This window comes from Eucalyptus grandis, chromosome 6 (genome assembly GCF_016545825.1).
Source record: "Eucalyptus grandis isolate ANBG69807.140 chromosome 6, ASM1654582v1, whole genome shotgun sequence".
In the NCBI taxonomy this organism is placed as follows: domain Eukaryota; kingdom Viridiplantae; phylum Streptophyta; class Magnoliopsida; order Myrtales; family Myrtaceae; genus Eucalyptus; species Eucalyptus grandis.
The window spans coordinates 39363168-39384096 of NC_052617.1; the positions used below are offsets into that span (position 1 = coordinate 39363168).

Sequence of the window (20929 nt, forward strand, 5' to 3'; positions counted from 1 at the left end):
GTCTTTTCTTAACCCATTGGATACCTCTACTATGTTTGTGCTTCTGTGAGAAATGGCTATACCAGGACAGATGAAATAAGGTGGGAGAACATCATGGATTCTCCCACCACGGTACAATGCACCGATGGAAGCAGTCAGTAGGTGAGCAATGGCTTTTACTCCCAGAATTAAGATCCACTAGATTTAGAGATTTAGATTAACTACTTTTATCACTTGGAGATAGTGCAAAAATTCACTTGCAAAAGTCGACTACTTACCTATTTTTGTAAGTACTTGGCCAAAAGTCGCCTTAATTTGGGGGGATAGAGTGGCATCTGTATTCCTGCATATTATTGCGAGAGTAAACATCATTGACTACTCAAGATGCATACTTCGACGAAGATTTCGTAACACAGAATCAACCGATTATTGAACTTGTCAGAAGATAGATACCAAGTTTACCATCACAAGAAGCCGCTTGATGCATATAAGCCACGTAACAAAGGAGATGATGCAAAGCAGGAGTTTTGTATGCCCGATCGGTTCTCATTTCAATTTAAAGCATTGATGATGGCTTTGTTTCAACGTACCTTTCAACTTCAGTCGAAGTGGGATTGTAGATTTGAGGTGCAATCAAGCAACTGATGAGAAAGGACTTTAGCATGCAAAGGACTAGAATCAATCATATAGCATGCTATATTACCTCGTGGCATGCTATATTATCTTCCCTTTTTGTTGCTAGTCATCCATTTGCATCTGAGTAGAAGATGATTGCCTCTGCATTTATGGTGATTATGTTAGGGCAACTCTTCTAGAGAACGGCTAAAAAGTGTTTAACTGTCAAGCAAATATAATGCCTGCCATTGCTTCAGCGAGTTTTACGTTAGTCTAATGAAAATACTTGCCTGATACCGATATTTCCATCACTAATTCCCACTGGTAGTTCTCCGAACATTAACAGTAGCACCAGTCTCAGGGCAATTGGTCCAAATAAAATATGGTCATATACTTTGCCAGATGGGTGGGCAGGCTTTGGCCTTTTCGGTGCTGCTGGATGCAGTTCTGATGGAGTGGGCACTCAGGAATTGTGCCACTGCTAATTGTGAAGGAAGAGATTGTGCGCAGAGGACCGTCCGGTCACAACAAATTTCATCACGGTTACATTACTATGTCCGCAGAACCGGGGTATAATCTCAGACTTGAGATTAGAAGAATATGTGCTGGCTGCGGCCCATCCGCAAAGCATAATGGTTGGAGAGGTAACCGAATGATGTGAGGGTATCAAACAGTTCAGAGCTGTGGTTGGATCGCAAGCCATGTAGGGGGGGCTACATTTCTCTGAGACTCAATGCCCCATACCCACTGATTGCGGTACTTCCACGGTGAAGATCACTTGTCCACTGAAGAATGCCATTATAAAGATAAGCATATTGTGCCAATATTAAACACACAAGGTTGGACAACGGGAAAATGTGTCGGAAAAATTTTAAATCTATTGTATTAGTATCAATTTAGTCCAAAATATTTAATAGTGTCAATTTAGTTGTAAACTTTTTGACCTAAATTCAATTAAGTTCTTAATTAATTTTAGGCGGATATTGTTGATGTAGATGTTGATCGACCTACGTCGTAGGACCGACACTGATATAGACAACTTTTAACAATATTTTAATAAAATTTTGAATCTTTATCTTCTTGGGTTAATACAAAACCTTAAAAAACCTTAAGCGGGTACATTTGTGACAAATTTACCAAAAATATTTTTTACCATGAAAAAAAACCGGTACACCTCGTGACAAATTTACCCCGACCGATCATAAAAAACCCTAAAGGCGGTACATTTATGACAAATTTACCCCAAACTAATTTATTCGACCGTATAAAACCCAAAACCGATAAATTTATGACAAATATACCATTCGCTAAATTGGATTAATACCACAAAAAAATCATAAAAATTGTAAACTCGACAAACGGATCGTAAAATCCCAAATTGGTATACAAGTCGGTTGTCACGTGTCATTTAACTTAATAATTTGACAATAAGATTTAACGAAAATTAACGAGGGTAAATTTGTCACAAGTGTCAGGTTTGGGGTAAATTTGTCAAAGGTATAGTTTTGAGTTTTTGGTGGTAAAAAAAAAATAGTTTGGGGTAAATTTGTCACAAATGTCGGTTTAGGAATTTTTCGGTATTAACCCTATCTTATTTTTCCTTTTTTTTTTTATTTCCTTCCCTTCCTCTAGCCAATCGGTGCCTCAACGATCAATTAGAGGCAAGGGTTGACGAGAATGTGCCTTGCCTAGCCTTGGGCAAGGCTCGAGAGTTGGCCCTTGCCTCTAGCTAATCGCTAAGGTCCGACGACCAACTAGAGGAAGGGGAGAAAAAACAAAACATGAAAAAATGAAAGAAAAATAAAAATAAATAAAGAATTTGAAAATTTATTAAAATATGATTACAAGTTGTTCACATAAGAGCTAGACATGTCAAGTAGGCTAACCAGTGTCCATGTTAGCAATATTTAGCCAAAATTAGTCAGAAATACTTAATTGTCTTTTTGTCAAAATAATTAAGACAAAATTTGCATCATTAAAAGGTTTATAGCGTAATTGATATCATTAGGACTTTTCTGACAGTTTTCCATTGAGCAAGGACAACGTGTAGCATACGAGAACTTCTAATAAAGGTTGTTCATAAATACTTTTGGACTATTGACTCAGGGCTCCATGTTCTTGAGTCTTGGATTTTCTTTATACTTTTCAACTTGAATTTCTTGGCGAATCATCTAGTTTTCAAGATAATTCCAATCAACATCTATGCTACTGCGTAAAATGTTTGTAACAGTATAGATGAATTGAGGGAGAACATTAATGATTGCCCCGCCGTGGAACTATGCAATCATAGAAGCAGTCATTAGGGACGCAGGTTAGTGAGCAATAAGTTTTTACTATAGGCATTAAGATCTACTCGACTTAGAGACTTAGGATGCGTTTGATAACTATTATATTCTAGAGAATAATTTCTAATAAACAATTATAATTTTTTATTCTATTCCGAGAACAATTTTTAAGTATTTTTAGGCATTTTGTAACTGCTTGTTCAAAATTTTTATTTCCATAATAGAATTACGTTTGTTAGTGTTCTTAAAATTTTTAATCCAAGTAATTTTCTTTTAATTTTTAAATAATTTATTACTTTTTTCTTCTTCTTCTCTCTTCTTCTTCTTCTTCTTCTTCTTTAGCTTTAGCTAGTCATTTGGTTGAGATGACTAGCAATTGGGCGAGAGAGAGTTGGCAAGCTCGTCAATGATCGGCGAAGCAGTGGCGGTTGTTGGCGCAATAGTGGAAGAAGAAGAGAGAAGGAAGAAAAAACGAGAAGAACAAGAAGAGGAGAGAAAAATGGGTTGGACTGATTTTGAAATTGTTCTTGAATCAACTCTTTTTAACTCATTGATTATATTCTAAATCTATTTCGGGAACAAAAAATTTACCAAGTAAATTTCTGTTCCAAATCTATTATTAGAAACAAAAGAATAGATTCAAACATTATTTGACAAGTTACAAAATGCGCCCTTAGATTGAATATTTTATTGGTTGAGGATAGTGCAAAATCATCTAGAAAAGTGAACTACATACTTTTTTTCCCAAGGTATTTGGCCAAATTGGAAAAATCTATTTTCCAACGTCACCCTTGATAATTTTGAATAAGCGAATTGAGTGAAGCAATCCAAAGGATCTCCTCATTAATTTTGCATATTATTGTGAGAGTAACATCATGAATTGCTCAAGATGCATACTTTGATAAAAAATTCGTTACATAGAATTGAACGAGTACTAACCTTTTTGGAAGATAGAAATACCGGGTCTGCAGTTATAAGAATCAACTTGATGCTTGCAAACCACAAAAAAGGAGTTGGTGCAGATGTCTAAACAATAACAATTATTGTTTTGTTTTCTGTAGCCTGAATTTCATTCGAGATATGTCTTCTTATCAAGCATAAAACAAAATCAGCTACGGTTACCTGATGGGCTTCGTGTACAAGTCATTTTTGTGTAATAGGATCAGGTCCTTTTTTGCCACCAAGCGGGATGTATATCAAAAGAATTTGTTGTAAGAGAACAACAAAATTTCATTTGAGAGACGAGGATGAGGCCAAGTGATTTAACCCAAAAAACGAGGAGTTTGACTAAGAGAGTGGACACATGTCACAAGTCGATAGATTTTTTATTGCGGAATAGCTCGTGCAGCTCCTTGTGAGCCGAGAACACCATGTCAGCCTTTCCTCTAAAAGATTGTTCTATAGATAGTACGGAAAAATTACATCTTCACATCGGACCATATCACGTCCAATTTAGCTTAGCAATCCACTCCTTCAAACGAGACATTCAAAACACTTTGGTATACTAACTAGTTTCAGCTTATCATAACCTCATCAAGAAAGCAATATCAACTCCCAATCAGTTTGTACATGGGAGGTCAATCTTGCCTTCATAGGTCCTCTAAAATGATATTCATTTTGCTTTAGGATTCTTAGCACAAACACCTTGACGCCATTCTTACAAACTAGTTGTATCATCCCTTCTACATCACTCACTTTTCACCCCAATGCCATAAAGTTCCATTCTTTAGCTCACAAGGGCACGAAAGAATTTGGTCCATGACCATCTCCCCCACCTTATTCTGCAAAGCCCCCAGCATGGACAGCTTGTCGCTTCTTTTCATTCCACAATCATAAATGCCAATACCTCGAAAGTTATATGAATGGCAAATGTTCACCCAACGAATTAAGCCACTCCATTTCATGGAAAACTTCCCTCAATCAAATATGCTCGCAAATCTCCATCCACTTGTACTCTCTCTGACAAGTGTGACATTTCGAGTCAATTGCACTCTCTTGCAGCATTTTCTTTTGCCTACTAGCCTTCTACTAGTCTTCCCCTGATCTCAATAGATCAATGGATGTTTCTTTCCTCATTGGAAACATGGGAAACAAACCTCTTGAGATTTACCCATGATCCAAACATTTCTATCATTCAATGAGCAATTCAGTTCATTCTTGTCCTTCCCATTGCCATCTTAGAAGTTTGATCAAAGTCGCACCTTATCCCAACCCTCTTAGCCTCGGCAATCACTCCCCGCTCTTATAAGACTAGGTAGACCATAGGCTTTCCTTGCCCACCTATTGGAGGGTCTTTGCCTTGATATCATTTATCACAGGTCCACAAATTCTTAACCATAGAGTAGCCTGACGGCTTGATGAGCCAGGAATACTAGGCCAGCCTTGCTTCTAAAGATTGTTCCTAAAAATAGTATGATGAATCACATTCTTACACCTGATCGTACTACAACCAACTTAGCTCAAGTGTTTAATTCTTCAAGCAATACTTACAAAATACTTTAGTACGATAATTGATTTTGGCCTATCACAGCTTCATAAGGAGAACAGGCCTCAAGTTCTAACTTTGTGTATAGGAGGCAACCGCTTTTTGAGATCCTCCAATATGGTATTCACTTTGCTCCACAAACCTTAGCATAAACATCCTGACATTGCTTCTACGAATCAATTGTATCATTTCTTCTGCCACACTAACTCTTCAACAAAGCTCCACTCTTCAGTTCACAAGGGTCTGAGAGAATTCGGTTCATGATGCACATGCAATAGGGGTAGAACCTGGTGATATCAAGTTAAAAAGTTCAACCCAAAAACTTTAAACTTTAAGTGAAGGGAGATTATATGTATAAAAAGAACTATAAAACCATCATCAAGCAATATATAATATTTTAACAAAAATGATGAACCAAACGAAAATTAGAAAATTTGACGTTGCAATCCAATCACACCATTATCATTATACGTAGGGGAACTGGATTGTATCTTCACTTAAAGGTTTATGATTATATTAGTTCCATTGAATTGTTTTTAATTGAATTTAAATCTATAATACATTTAGGACTGATTTTGCAATTTTCCCAGTATTTTGGTATTTGAGGCTAAGCCAAAATTGAAGAATACTAGAGTTTAGGCTTGAAAAAATTAGGTTTATACAAAAAAGAGAAAGTCGGAGATCTAGTCTTGGGCAGCTCGGAGACATCCTTCAAATCAAAGAAAGGGTTGGTGTTCGGGCATAAAGGCGGTTAATTGTTGCGTTGGGGGCGATTTTAGCCCAAATGCTTTCCACTTATGCAAAGAAAATGGCGTTTGGTAAACACATTATAAAATAATTATTGCAAAAACAAATTTCCAAATGAGAATAAGAATAAAACCCAAACGTTACGTTTGACGGTCAAAATAAAATTTATAATAAAATAAGTGAGATAGGATAAAGTTTGATATGAAAAGGAAAATATGATTTTTATCAAACTTCATATCAAACTTTATCCCTTTCATACCATGTCAACATCTTAGGTGGCATTTTTTTACTCGCATCCAAGAATAAATTGCCACGTGTCAGCTGAGTGGAATAAAAAGGAAAATATGATTTTTCTCTTCTTCCTCCTTCCTCTACCGATTTGGTTGTCTTCCATGGCCACCGGCGCTTCCTCCTCCATCACAGAGGACCACCCAATCCGGCTATCTCCACCACTTTCGGTGTCACTAGCAGTCGACCCAACCTACCCCTTAATCATCGCTCGCGTTCGGCTCAGTCCTTGCCTGTTCAGATCTGGACTGGGGTCGTGCGTCCGGAGCCGCACGCATAACTCGTCCTTGGCTTGCGAGGCTTGTCCATGATCGTGAGCCTTGGCGGCGAGCTCGCAGTCCAGACGACCATGAAATGCGCTCATTCGTGAGCAGAGCTTCAGATCTGGACTGGTTATGTCATGCTGGGGAAGAAAGCATGTCTTCCGCTACCTCTGCTTCAGATTTGAACTAAAGTCGTGCTTTCTTCAATGGCGGATGTGGCACTAAAGGCATGGCTTCCAGATCTGAAGCCGCCTTTAGATATGGCCATGATACCCAAGGTCAAGATCCCGACCGCCGTGGACGGAGCTCACATATCAAGAAGGAAAACAGAGGAAGAAGAGGTCATACTCAGGAAGACAAACACGGCCACAAAGACGACGAAGACGACGCCTGAACGCGTTCGACCATGGATGGACCAGCGATGATTTCGGCCGCGGACAAGACCAGATCCCGAAATCTGGAGAAGGACGAGATGGAGAAAACAGAGGAAGCCGGCCACCTCAGCTAAAACAATGCCAAGCCAATTGCTGATTGGGATATGTGAATACTTGTCCAGATGTCATTGAATATCTGTCGACACGGTGATATCAAACTCACTAAATATTTTCTCTCAAGATAGAGGGGTAAAACAGGGGTACTAACATATTAATAAGGGCAAGATTTGAAAGAAAAAATTCATTAAGGCTTAAAGTAGCATTTAATTTTCTAACTACTCAAAGTCGGGAGAGTTACCAAAAGGATCGTGAGACCGTATTACTAAGGCCCAAAGCTGCTTGAAATGGATCGCGCCAAACCCAGCTCATTCAATCATTCAACCTCAACAAATCTTCTCACCACTCGGCGGCTCGTGATCCTCCAAAAGGTAGAAATTCCTCAGCGCACTCAATTAAATTTTCAATGCCCTCCATCAATCGATCCCTCGCAATTTCTTTCTTTACTCTCAGGAATTTTGTACGGGATCGCGAGCCTTGCGTTGCTGGTGCTCCGTCTCGCGTTGCCACTTTTGCTCATCAGAGCCGCACTTGCCGTGCCGGAAACTGCTGCTGCTTGCCCTTCCTCCTCCGACGGTATTCTTTCATCACTATCGAGCTTCCGTTTGATTTGCTGCTCTCCATGGGATCTTGCGACGGAAGAGAGACGTTAAAACTATAAGATTTGAAAGAGGAGAGGTTTGCCGGATGAAGAGAGGCGTCTGGAAATGAGGAAGTTACGGCTTGCTGCGTGCTCACCCGCTTTTTCAATTTAGTTTAGTCAAGAAAAACGTTTAAAACGTCCGACACTTTGGAAAAAAATCTGATGGATTGATTGGAATCCAATGCACGTTTCCCATTGCCAGTTGGCTAAGAAAAAAACATTAGAGAAAGACTGTTGCAGCCGGTCGTACTGAACTTTCTCCCGATGCTTCGGGGAAACAGAGACGGAACCCGCGAGCGACCTTCCCGTTCATTTCGAGCCAATTCTTCAACACGTTCCGTCTGCTTTCTTTCTCATTTATTAGAGCTCAAGTCTTCAGCATTGTGATGAAAGTATCGCACAACCCCACCTTATTTTTCTCTTTAGCTAAACCTACTTGAGAAACTCATTTCCTTCTGCTCTGATCACAGTATAATTCATTTACTTATTAGAAAATGGAACTAAAGTATTTTTTTACCCCTCTATGTTGGTGCAAGTGAAAATTGAAGTGTGCTTCCACCCAAAAAAAATAAAATATAGTAATAATTCAAGTGTGCAGCTCTCTCTCTCTCTCTCTAAATCCTAGGTTAGGATTTCCTCTCATTTTCTTGAAGCCGCTGCCTCCCTGCACTGCTGTCCCTGTGTGAGAGAGAGAGAAAGGGAGGGGGAGGGAGATCCCCAGACTCCCCTCCCTACCTCGCTCCCTCCCTCCCTCTTTTAAAACTCTTTCTTTTCTTTCCCGATTTGTTCTGGGAGTTGTGTGCATGAATAAATTTCTATAGCTGGGAGTTGTGTGTGTGAATAAATTTCAATAGCTGATCACGAGTGAATGCGGAGATCAGTTTGGCCATTCATCTAGTCTGACATCCAAGGAAACTGCTGCTGCTTGCCCTTCCTCCTCCAACGGTAATCTTCCATCCCTATCGAACTTCCGTTTGATTTGCTGCTCACCACGCGACCCGGAAGAGAGACGTTAAAACGAAGATTTGAGAGAGGTGAGGTTTGCCGGAGTAAGAGAGGCGTCAGGAAATGAGGAAGTGACGGCCTGCTGCGAGCTGATCCGGTTTATCGATTTGGTCAAGTCAAAAAAAGAAACGTATATAACGTTCCGACACTGAAATAAACCTAATTGATCGATGGGAATTAAACGCAGCCTACCCTTTCCCAGTTGGCTGAGTGTCTGACAAAGACTTTGCACCCAGTCGTTTTTAACTTTAGCATCGATTCGTCGGGGAAAAAGAGATGGAACTTGCATGTGACCTTCCTGACGCTTTCGTGCCAACTCTTCAACACGTTACATCTGCTTTCTTTCACATATGGCCGGGGGACCATTAAAGATCCTCGTATTGCTCTTCCGTGGAAACGCCATGAACAAGTAATGCAATTTGTCTTATATTCTGAACAGGAAGTGCTAATCTACATACTGGTAAAGTAGGCGAGCGGCGTGCTTTAAAAGACATATTCGTTTTTAAGAGACCAGCGAATGCTTTGCCATCTTTCCATCTTTTAGCTTAGCCTTTGGCAAAAGTCATAATAAGATCCTTAGGGTTCGATTCTTCTAATGCCTGTAATAACTACAGGACGAACCCTCCCCGAGGCTATCCAATGATATTAATCATGTTTGCTTTCTTGTTAAGTTACATAAAATAATGCACCCGAAAACCAGACAAATACTTGCATTTTCTTCTCTTAACCCCTTTTCCCCTCCTCTCCCCCGCACCAGATTCAGACGGACTGCCATTGCTCACGATGCTGCAAGTGCAAGCCACGCCTCTGTACCGCCGCTGCCGTCGCACCCTATCCCATGCTCAAGATTGCCGGCCCCCACGTCTCTTGCTCCCATGGCAAGGCACGGACTGTAGCTGGCGGCGAAGGTTGAGCTCAGCTACAGGATCTCAGTATCATTATAACCACTCAGGTACACATGTTACTAATTTCTTTTAAACCATTTTTGATCACAAAAAAATCTTAAACTGCTTCGTCTATGATAAATTTGACTCAAACTTTGTGACGAATTTATATCTATTAATTTCCGTTAAATTGTATTATGGCACACCTGATAAATCGAGAGTAAATCTACAAATCAATACATGCATTAATTGCTATGTATTATTCAACTCAACAATAATAAAATTTAACGAAAATTAAGGATTAATTTATTGTAAACGTATTAGTTTAGGACTTTTGGTGGCCAAAAAATTAATTTAGAGTAAACTTATTACGAATGTATTAATTTAGGATTTTTAGTAATTTTATCCCAAAAAAAGAAAATAATTTGAGAGAAGAGAGACATTAAAATGAAGATTTAAATGTGACGTTTGTGAGATTATAAGAAATGTTAAAAAGGAAATGACCCTGCTGGGTGCTAACCCGAGTTGTAAGGTAACAAAATTTGATTGATCGAATTCGCAAATGCGTGAAAACGTCTGAAACGGCTTTTTCAGTCTAATTTAGAACGTCTGAAACGTTAACTTAAAAGTTAAGCCCAAAAAGAAAACACTGACAAAGACTCCAATTGATCAAGTCGTTGCCCCAAGTCATTTCTCTCTCTTCCGAGCACATTAACAAAATCACGTGCCGGCGAAATTTCTTGCGTGAGTGACGTTACTTCTTAGAAACGCGGTCCGTGAATGGCCCCACCATATGGGACCAGATGATAATGTCTCCATCAACTTTCTCGTGGAGTAATTGTCACGGCTCATAATTTTCACTTTTGGAAACTTTTGAAAAGCTGCGGTCCCATCAAAACGCTATTTACAATTCATCGAACGTGCCTCGGGTTCCGAATCCTATGGACTAGGGAGCGGGACTGGTGAAGTCGTTGAGCGGTGCTTCGTCGAAATTCATATGATTTAATTTACAATGCCGTCCTGTCTTGAAGAGACAAGACACAAATGTCCTTTAGACTTCAATTCCATCGAGGCCAGGCCTGAGCTCCCGACGCCTCAATTTGAGTCCACAGAAGCTGAGCTCGGGACCCTGGCGCCAGTGCCCAGACCTTGTCACCCGAGACACCGGTCCTTGCTCTCATGTCCTCGCATAGAATTGCTGATGTTAATATGTTATAACCAATATTTCCTTAAGATTACTTTTTCTGAATTTAAGTTTAGATTTTTTGTTAACTCATTTTCTTAAATAATTCAAACGCAGAAAAACAAGAAAGACATTTTCTCTGAAAAATATATTTGCGTGAAACAAGAGGAGCTATGTCTAACTTACAACTCAATCAAGGATGTTAATCCGCGTCGCCTGCACGTAGGGCGAAGATTAGATGAAAAGTCAATATCAACGGTGGGCCTTTCTCCGGCGAGCGACTGTCAATTTATTGTATTACTAGTCGGCCGACAGAAGTTTCTCTTATTGCCCACCAAGTCCTCGTCAATCTTTACCCCAAGTCCATATTAATTTCCTAGGTGGGCCCAGTTTTGGCCCTCTAAAGTCAAGTCATGGCGTGTAATAATATTTCTCCGCATTACTTTGCCCGAAGCGGGTCCCTTGCATTCGAGTAAGTCGTCCAAGTCTCCGCCATTTGGTTTTAGCAAACGGAATGATTTTCCTCTTATTTGGCTTAATTTTGCAATTGAAAAAAGAGAGAGGTGAAATGTTCCTTAAGGAATACCACCTACAAGCATAATAACCATTATCGTCAACAAGACGTGGTGAGGAAGTCATAAACCTGCGTATGATAAAGCATAATTACAATCAAATGTGCAGCCAGTAGAGTCAGAGATGATAGGAATATCTACTCCAAACATCAACCACTCATCAGCTTGTTATATCTCATGTTGCTGATAAAATACGTTGTCTTAATGAGACTAGGGTTCATGTATATTACTCCGTCTTCGGTACATTAACTAGTCTTAATTGCAGTCAATGTTTGGCGAAGTGCCTTCCTTGTGATCCACATGGAGGCGTATCCTAAGGATCTTTTCTGAAAATGAAGAGAAAGAAGATGCCATCAAACACCCCCCATCAACACGCATGCTGAGCTTTTGACGCATGGAACATATGATGTAGCTAGACGCTGTGCGCGTGCTCGCTGAAAAGCTGAAGCACAGGAAATATGAACTCAGAAAGGGCAACTATAGCTAATAGCTATACCAGGGTTCAAGCCTGCATTTACCTAATCAGTTCTAGACGTAGGACAAGTATCATGCTCATGCATATTTCATTATTAGAACAATTATGTGTCTAGACTTGGGAGAAGCTTAGGGGCGTTTGGTAATCATTTTGTTTTTTAGAACAATTTCTTATCATAAATGATTTTTTTTATTCTGTTCCAGGAACAATTTCTAATCATTTTAAATCATTTGGTAACTGTCTAAATTTTTTATTCTGAAATAGAATTGTGTTTAGTGCCATTTTCAAAATTTCCCATATAAATCATTTTCTTTTAATTTTCAAATAATTTTATTACTTTTTTTCATTTTTCTTCTTTCTTCTTTTCAATTTTTCATTTTTTCTCCTCTTCTTCTTGTTCAAGGTTCTGTAATCTGGCCTTAGGATGACCAGCGATCAGCCATACGAGGACCGACGACCTTATGGAAGTATCGCTGGCCCTTGGCAAGACCATGTCTCGTCGGCTAAGTCTCATTGGTAGCTAGGTGAGGTCGAGCCTCGCTGAGGCTAGGTGAGCTCGCTAGATTGATCGCTAGCAATCGGCCGTCGTGGGCGGCGGCAGCGGACAATGGCAACGGTGGCATAGGGCGATAGTAGCGGTGATGGTTGAAGAAGAAGAGAGAGGCAAGAAGAACAAGAAGAAAGAAGAGAGAGAGGCAAGAAGAACAAGAAGAAAGAAGAGAAAAAAATAGATTAGCTTGATTATGGAATTGTTCTTGAAACAAAGAATCAATTTCTTTTTACTTCTCGATTCTACTCCAAATTTATTCAAATTTATTCCTGGGAACAAATTTGTTCTCGAAAATAAAAATTTACCAAACGGATTTTTTTTTTTTTTTGGGTAAAGGGTAAGAATATATTAAGCAAAGGACAACCAAAACAGTTTATTGTTTCAAATTTATTCACGAAAACAAAAAAATAAAAATTTTCACTGTTTGGCAAGTTTGTCAAACAGACTTTTATAGACAAACTTGACAAATCTCCATTGAACTATAATTTCAAATTTCCATAGTTTCCTGGATATTTCGTGAACTCCGTTCACGAGGGGCATATATAGACGGGCTAACCCCATAAAGGATTAGACCAAAACGAAAAAAAAAGAAGAAGAAAAAAAACCCTGAAAGGGGATCCTGCAACCGAATGGTAATGCTTTTGCATCCTGAATAAAAAATGCAATGCTTGTCAAGATCTCTTCAAACTATTCTGTTGTTTCTGTTCTCATTCCTTATCGAAGGACAGGCAATGCGCACCATGTTGTCCCCCTCTCCCTCTTCTCTCTCCCTAGAAAGAGCTCCGTGTCGCCCTGATCAAAGGTCCGATTTGCTTCACTTCCTGAATGCTTTGATATCAGATAATTCCACGTCAGTTTTCTGCCAACTGGATATTGGTTGGCTCAGGAGACCACAGATGCTCTCCTGGGATGTTGCATCGGATTGTTGCTTGTGGGATGGAGTCATATGTGATCCGATGACAGGTCATGTGACTCACCTTGAACTCGGCTGCTCAACTCCGAACCCGACCTGCTACTCTTCCGCAGGGTCTTCAAAGAGCAGCGAACCATCTACCCTTGGTTTACTCAATCTTCCTTCACCCCAGGAAGCTGAAAGACCATCGAGGTCAAACAAGCTGCTTCAAAACCTGACCAAGTTGAGAGTCCTTGCTCTCGACGGGTTAAACCTGTCTGGCATTGATGTGACTCGCTTGATGAATCTCTCTCCATCTCTGGAAGTCCTCAGCCTCAGTTACTGTAAATTGCGGGGCACATTAACAGCAAACATTTTCCTTTTGCCAAAGCTGACATGTCTCAATTTATCAGGTAACAAGGAGCTTTCTTGTTACTTACCTGAGTCAACTTGGAACAGCTCTTTGAAGTTTTTGGACCTGTCCTCCTCAGGCTTCTCTGGAGTATTACCAGAGTCCATCGGCAACCTGCATTCTCTGCAGATACTTTGGCTGAACCGGTGCAGCTTCACAGGCTCTATTCCATCATCACTTGGTAACCTAACGCGGCTCACCCATCTGGAACTTTCGTATAATGAGTTTAGTGGGCAGGTTCCTCCAACTTTGTCAAACCTTGATCAGCTTAGTTTGATCGATCTTTCCTCGAACAATCTCATAGGTCCAATACCCAATGTCTTTGACAATAAGACACAACTTCTTCTTCTAGATTTCTCTCATAATCTCTTCACGGGTCCTATTCCTCCAAGCACAAAGAATCTTTCAAATCTTGCTCGACTTGATATTTCCAACAATCTCATTGGCGGGTTTATACCATCATCATTGTTCTCTCTTCCATCCTTAACGAGCCTAGACCTCAGTAACAATAGGCTTAGTGGTCACATCGGTGAGTTCTTTGCTGCATCCGCATTAGAACATGTTGACCTGAGTGGTAATCAGTTGCGTGGCTCAATCCCGAGCTCAATTTTTCAGCTTAGGAACCTCACTTATCTGAGCATCTCAGCAAATAACCTGACCGGTGTCTTAGACCTACAATTGCTCTCAAGACTCGAAAGTGTAACAAATCTCGATCTTTCAGACAACATTTTATCACTGAGCAATAGCGAAAACACTGAGCAAGTCCTGCCGAGCCTCTCATCCGTCGGTCTTTCTGGGTGCCAAATCACAGAAATCCCTGCATTCTTGAGAAATTCGACCAGCATAGAATGGATAGATCTGTCTAGAAACAGAATCCACGGTGATATTCCATCATGGGTGTGGGATATTGGGGCCATGTCATTGTCTTATCTCAATCTCTCCCACAACTTTCTCACTAGCTTTGAACAAGTTCCTTGGAAAAATCTTATAATTCTTGACCTGCATTCGAATTTGATCCAAGGGCCAGTTCCACCTCCATCACTCCCACATTCAATTATTGTCTTCTCGCTAGCTAGCAATCGATTGACTGGCTTCATCCCTGGTTCTATTTGCGAAATGACGGGCCTACAAGTTCTTGACCTCTCTCGTAACAATTTTACAGGCATGATTCCACAATGTCTAAAGAACGTCAGTAACAGCCTCTTAGTGTTGGATATGCAAGAGAATGGACTTTCTGGCACAATTTCCCTAACGTTCACTAAAGATGCAGCCCTGAGAAGTCTTCACCTTAATGGAAATCAATTTGAAGGCCCGTTGCCACGCTCTCTAATCAATTGCAAGCAACTTGAAATGCTGGATCTCGGGGCAACAAGTTGAATGACACTTTCCCCGATTGGTTGGAGACACTTCCCAGCTTGCAAGTCTTGGTCTTGCGATCAAACAGACTTTGTGGCCCTATAAGCAGCCCCAGAACTGAATTTTCCTTTTCAAGGTTGCGCATTCTCGACCTTTCCTTCAATGATTTCACGGGTCCTTTGCCTAGCGCCTTCTTTGCAAACCTGAAAGCAATGATATCAAATGATCAGAATGGATCAGAGCGGCAATACATGGACCAAGGTTACTACCAGGATTCCATGATTGCAACGATGAGAGGACGGGACATGCCGATTGCTAGAATCCTAGTGATCTTGACGACCATTGATCTATCAAGCAACGAGTTCGGGAAAAATTCCTGATGTGATGGGAGAGTTAAGATTACTCAAGGGCTTAACCTCTCTCACAACAGTCTTGAAGGCCACATCCCTTTGCCTCTCGGGAACCTTTCTGAGCTTGAATGGTTAGATCTCTCTTCAAATGAACTTAGCGGGATGATACCAATCGAATTGACAAATCTCACGTCTCTAGAGGTCCTAAATGTCTCTTCCAATCAACTAACAGGATCGATTCCTCAAGGACACCAATTCAACACGTTTCAAGCCGAATCCTATCATGGAAACCCAGGATTGTGTGGGTTTCCACTGTCCAAAGCTTGCACTAATTACAAGGCTCCGCGGAAACTCCCCATGCCTCCTGAAGGCAGGATCCATTCATTCCGCATGGATTTTCTCGAGCCAAGGGTTGTGGAAATAGGATTAGGATGCGGCATCTTTCTCGGATTATTCACGAGAATTTTGAAAAAACTTATCGCTATCCAGCAGGCGAACAGGAATTTAGGAAGATTGCGAGGAAAGACATTTCTCTGATCGGGCCTTGAAACTGTACACATTTGACACGTCTGGGCATCCCATGAATTGTAGCACCGGGGATTGCGGAGAGGGAAGCTGCACCTTGGCGGACCCGCCAGTTGCAACTTGCAACCATGATTGTTTACGACTCCGGTACTGTGAAAACAACTACAGAGAATGGCTACAACTGCGGATTGGACCGGGTTTTCTTGTGTATTGGCTGTGATTGCCCGTCGTTTAGCTGCGTAATAGCCTTGAATATATGCCCGGAGAACTTGAGGGTGCATGACAACTCGGGATCACTTGTTGCGTGCAAGCCTGGGGAGGGGCTACCCTCTGGGCAGGACTGCCCGGCGCTCGGTTCTTATTCTGGTCCTCCATCAGCTGGCGCCACCTGCCTGTTCAAGAATGGGATTGTGAATATCGCTGTCTATTCACCACAGTAGACCAATGAAAGGAGGTGAGTATCCTACATCTCAGCACGTGCAATGGATTGTGATCGCCCTGCTCTTTCATGATTTACCATGATGATCAAACATTGTGATAATTTGTTCTTACATGACTGCATATTTTGATTATTGACTAATTTGAGGTCTGCTAGGAAATGTGCTCAAAAGTAAGTTCACTGCTCGGAACCATTGCCATTTTTTTGTCTTGACCAACTGTTTATGAAAACAATTGCTGGGGCCCCAAAAGCTGTAACCACAACTAATCTGAAAAGCGCAATAAAATGGAATTTATAAAGACGGTGGCTTTGTTCTCGTACACGAGTTGAAGTGGTTTCTGTTTTGTCTCCATAAGAAGTTTTTTGTCAAAAAGAAATTCAAAGAACCGCTGCCGCCACCCTGGGTAGCCCACTCGCATGGGGGGCTACCCAGGCCTCTTCATTTCCCTGAACTCAGCCTAATATGCTAGGAGAATGGCTTCACGGGGATCCAAGGTGAGCTCCCCTCCCTTGTGGAGGGGTTGGCGGGGAGCCGTTTAAGGACTTGCTCAGGTCCACAAAGAACTAATTAGTCAATTAGATTTTTGTGCACTGAAGTAACTGCTGAGAAAGGGTCTGAAGTTTAGTATGCACATGACGAGTAGAATCAAGCATATAGCATATCATATTACCTTATTTCTTGTTTTCAAGTATATCAGGCATGTAATTCTGTTGCTAGTCCTCCGTTTGCAAATGAGTTGAAGATAATTTACTTCTGAATTCATGGTGGTAATATTAGGGCAACACTTCTAGAAGACAGCCAAGAGTGCTAAGTATCGAGGGAATATAGTTCCTAAAATATCTTGGCTTCTCTGAGTTCATGGTCTTTCTCCGTAGTAAAATCACCGAAATACGTATACAAAATTCAAGAGGATAACTCAGTCTGACAGTGGTTTATGAAAACATGCTAAACAGCTATTGCAGAGTTGTGAACATGTGCAGAGTTTGGTTTCCCTTTAATTTTGTTACTTTTAAATAGTGGAATTGTGATTTTTACTTCCGAATTGATGGCGCAATTTTTTTCAAGCTTAATCCAAGGGCTTGGTTCTTACATGGGGTATTACTCAAGTGGAGCATGAGTAACTAAATAACTGGGATAATGATACATATAGTCTTTGAATTTTTGCTTAATGTGTAGTATGATATTTGAACTTTTCATTTATTTAATATGGTTCTTAAACTTTAACCTAATGTTTAATGTAGTATATGAATTTTTAATTTGTTCAATGTAATCTCTAGACTTTTGGTACATATTGAATGTAGTCCTAGAATTATATGACAATGTTTAATGTTGTCCCTGATCTTAAATTAATGGAAGAATAGTATTAAACATTTTCATATAATTCAAGAACTAAATTGAATATCTATCAAAAGTTTATAAAATGCATTAAACAAATTAAAAGTTCAGGATCATATTACATATTGGACTAATGTTTAAGAACCATTTATATCATTTTCCTCAAATGATTAGCTCAACTCAAGCTTGAGTATGAATTTTGAAACTCTAGCTTGTGTCAAATTTCGAGCATGGATTTTTCTTATTTAGTTGAGAGCTAAAGTGCAGCGGAGTGCTGCTTTGACTCAACTTGATTTATGACCGTGTTCATGTTTTCAAACAAATCAATCAGTCACAAGCATTATTAAATTGTTCCTCCTATCATGATTAGTAATAAGCGTATGAACAGGCCAGATGTTGGCATAGAGGTCAAGGCACTATACCAACTCAAATTTATAGATTCTGGTAAATTTGGGAGATTTATATAGTTAGTTTCCAGACTTTCTGCCAATTCTTCATCCAAATTTGTGGGGAAATGCCGAATCAGAACTTAATTGAATTTGGAGGCTTGTGCAGTGACCACCGATGAAAATTACCCGTGTCATGCAGTATCAATTAGTGCCTTGCTTGTCAGTATTACTCGATCTTATCACAGAAAAGTGACAGAGTGACCTCACAAAAGTGTGTAATGGTTGTTATACTGCAGATTTACCCCCCAACAAATTTGGGCGAAGAATTGGCGGTACTGGTTGGCGGTGGCGGCAACATGTTGGGGCTCACAAAGGAAACTGCGGAGGAGGAATGCTTTCATTCTGTTTAGTACACGATGAAGGGGTTTACATGCCAAAAAAAAGGGTTATGATTATTTATGCTTGTGTCCTGTCAGCATCTCTGACTCTTTGTTCCTTGTTCCAATTTCTTATGCTTTGTGTTATGTTTTTCATTTTGAGTTATAGACTATGTAGTAGGCGTGTCAAAAAAGCCCGCACTAGCTCGACTCGGCTCTAAAATTTGGACTACTTTGGGGCTAGGCTTTAGTCTTTTTGGGTAAGGATTTTTTTATGTTGGTATTAATAGGATTGGGGTAGGGTGGGGTTGGGCTGCGCTAGCATGGGTTTTTTTTTACACCCCTATAGAGTATTTGATTTTACCCCTTCAATGGAACCATTTTATGAATATTCGGGTCTCGGGTTGGTCAGGTCGGGTATCATGAAAACCTGACCTGGTCCGACCCAATTCCTTGACACCCCTACTTACTACTTATGTACTGTGTTAGCGAACATAAATTTGTGGCCCAGCCCAACGCAAGACGACTAACATCCACCGCCTCTCTCTCTCGCACACATCCTAAGGGTCCATATAATGAGAAATATATCCACACATCAAGATATGTATCCCCCTCTCATAACATATGGGGTCCATTATATCCGATAATTTTTGTCATATCAGCTACCAAAACCCTCCCCACTTTCGAGCAACTAGAGATGGACTCACAGACTAGAAGCGGAAGTCGGAAGCAATAAGCCCTTGTTGGTGTATTCTTGACCCCGTCATGTTTGGTTAATCGTCACCGTAGGAGTCGGTTCTTCGTGAAACACATACTTTACACGCAACGGAGGGTCTTTGGATGTCTTTGTCATGCCAGTAACACCTCACCGTCTAAACATTAGTTTTTCGTCTATTACTCGTCAATGTATTTTCACTTGTCATCCTTCAGGGCGTAGGGCTTATCGTGTTTGGATCTTCATATTCACTAAGCGTTCACTTTCCTAATCAAGTAATTGCGTCTACATATGCATCTTCTGTTCTACCTTTACCGATCAATGAACATGTTCCCAATTCCTCGCCTATTTCTAAGAATGCCGTTCCGGACCCCTCTCCTATTTCTTGATGATGCTCACATTCCTCCTAATCCCGCTTCTTTTGATCGCGCAATTTTTGCTTCCTGAATTATATCATTTGATCCTCGGCCACAACGTTCTCGACGTCCACCCTGACCTCCACCTTATCTTAGCACCCATTTTAGTTCCTATCTTTCTCAGATTCTATAAGAAAAAGAAAACATATCAACAATTGTTTGAGGGAAAAACCAATTAAAATTCTTTCAATTATCACTCGTAAATTCCTTGCTTCATCAGATTGTATGAGGAAAATTACTTTTTCCCACGCAAACGTGTTATTTTGGTGCAGACGACACGTATGTGAAAAAATAACAAGGGCAAATAAACAAGAAGACTTGAAAACAGCATCAGCCTTCACAGAAGAATCATGCAAATGAGAGAAATCGAGAACGAGATACAGAGAGAGAAAAGTGAAAGGCCGAAAATCTGCTATGAGATAACTCAAGCTAAACTTTGGCCAATTAAGCTATGTGAAGCTTTCCCACAATTCTGGAATTCTTTTATCTTGGCGAGTAATGAGAAGATGGGTTTGTCGTATATCAAGTCCTAGTTAATTTATGGAAAATTTCTCAGAATGCTTGTCATTGCCAGGGAATACTAATGAATGGTATCTTCTCATTGGTAAGGTTTGCAGTTTGGTTTGGATTAGTAGTTCTGGGTGGTCTAAGTTTTTAAATGGGTGCTTGTGAACTTCGGCAACATTCCGACCAAAAAAAAAAAAACACTTCGGCAACATATTAAATGGCGCAGTCTTTTTGATGCAATAGTTTTTCTCTCGATCTCATTTGAATATAATAATGCAGCCGCGCCACAGAATTGTAAAGGCTGTAAAAGGAAAGGACAAGATACGCACGGGGTGGTGTTTTAACTTTTAAGGGCTTGGGCAGTGCTCTATAATTAGATTAATTAAGGATTAGCTGGTTATGCTGAAAAAGGTAATATTTGACTGATCTGGGACAACTCCTGATTTATGCAGCCGCATAAATTTGTTTATTACTTTCTTTTGTTCTCACAGTATTCACTCAATGTCAGCACACCTTTTCTGTTTTCATTATAAATGCCTGATGATGCTCCAACAGCTCGAGAGACTATTTGACGGAAATCGCTTGTTGGTGATTATGATGATTAATGATTACCATGATATAGAGCTGTTGACGTAGGATGGCAATTGTTGACGATTATTACTAAGTGTTGGACACGAAATGAGAGGAGACAAGTGAGGAGGCCAATTGAATATGAATATATGATTGGTAGTTAATTCCACCGATATTTAA

General features: G+C 40.3%; 2 long non-coding RNA genes across 4 annotated transcripts; one reads left to right on the forward strand and one right to left on the reverse strand.

The window, feature by feature from the left end:
- Positions 1 to 6238: 6238 nt before the first annotated feature.
- Positions 6239 to 7612, reverse strand: LOC120294703. Its single transcript, XR_005551945.1, has 2 exons — positions 7395 to 7612; positions 6239 to 7232 (listed from the first exon to the last, which is right to left on the reverse strand). It is a non-coding gene; the product is annotated as an uncharacterized LOC120294703 (long non-coding RNA).
- Positions 7613 to 8527: 915 nt separating this feature from the next.
- Positions 8528 to 18998, forward strand: LOC104449667. 3 transcript variants are annotated; one of them, XR_005552335.1, is made up of 3 exons: positions 8528 to 8741; positions 9559 to 9753; positions 18461 to 18998. It is a non-coding gene; the product is annotated as an uncharacterized LOC104449667 (long non-coding RNA). The 3 variants fall into 3 exon arrangements; XR_005552334.1 differs by lacking the exon at positions 18461 to 18998 and adding an exon at positions 11706 to 12071; XR_005552333.1 differs by lacking the exon at positions 18461 to 18998 and having other exon boundaries at positions 9559 to 9875.
- Positions 18999 to 20929: the final 1931 nt, after the last annotated feature.